General features: G+C 45.2%; 1 non-coding gene across 1 annotated transcript; it reads right to left on the bottom strand.

Moving 5' to 3' along the window:
• Positions 1–73, bottom strand: TRNAG-CCC (transfer RNA glycine (anticodon CCC)). Its single transcript has one exon. It is a non-coding gene; the product is annotated as a tRNA-Gly (tRNA).
• Between the last annotated feature and the right edge of the window lie 842 nt (positions 74–915).

Here is a 915-nt window from a genome sequence, read left to right as displayed (position 1 = left end):
TTCCCTGACCAGGGATTGAACCTGTGCCCTCTGCACTGGGAGTGCAGAGTCTTAACCACTGGACCACCAGAGAAGTCCCTCTATCTCTATTATTGACAACATGTTGAATGAATGTGTGATGGAAGATAGACTGAAGGGAGCACAGGTCTCTCTGGATGTCTTCACACAGACAGGGAGTACTTGCTGACGTGGGAACCAAACTTTGTGGCTGTTCACTTTCAAGCTTCTTTGCTTCCATTTCTGCTGCTCCTTTCCTCTGTGATGTCCTGCGCTCCCCTGGCTTTCAAACTCCTATGCAAGGTTCAGTGCAATGCCACCTCCCCTGGGAAGCCTTCCATATCATATAAAATGAGTCAGCTTTCATTGTTTCCACGGTGTGTTGTATCTGCCTCTATTACATGTCTCAGTCACAATCTGATGGGATACATATCTTTTACACACCCTTTCCACTAACTTTCTCCCCTAAACAGGGAAAGCAAGGTGCAGAAACCAATCCTGAATTTGAAGCCCCACTCCCTGATTGAAAAGGGAAATACTAGGAAACCTGAGTTTCTAGTTCTTATTATTAACCAGCTAAGGAACTTGAACAAGTCACTTGGATTTTAGGTCTTGTTTCCACATTTACCAAATTAGGTTGGGGAGAAGACAAAGTCAGAAGATACTGATTTGTAAGCCTCTTCTATTACAATAGAAGAAGTGAAGTGTAGATATTTTTAACGTTTATTTATTCATTTATTTATTTTTGGCTGCTCGAGGATTTCGTTGCTGTGCACAGGCTTTCTCTAGTTGCACTGCATGGACTCCAGGGTGCACGGGCTTCAGCAGCTGCGGCTTGCAGGCTCTTGAGCTAGGTAGCTGTGGCCAACAAGCTTGGCTGCTCTGTGGCACATGGCATCTTCCCAGACCAGGGATTCC

This window comes from Bos javanicus, chromosome 2, assembly GCF_032452875.1.
Source record: "Bos javanicus breed banteng chromosome 2, ARS-OSU_banteng_1.0, whole genome shotgun sequence".
NCBI lineage: Eukaryota > Metazoa > Chordata > Mammalia > Artiodactyla > Bovidae > Bos > Bos javanicus.
This window is presented reverse-complemented; position numbering and strand designations above follow the sequence as displayed.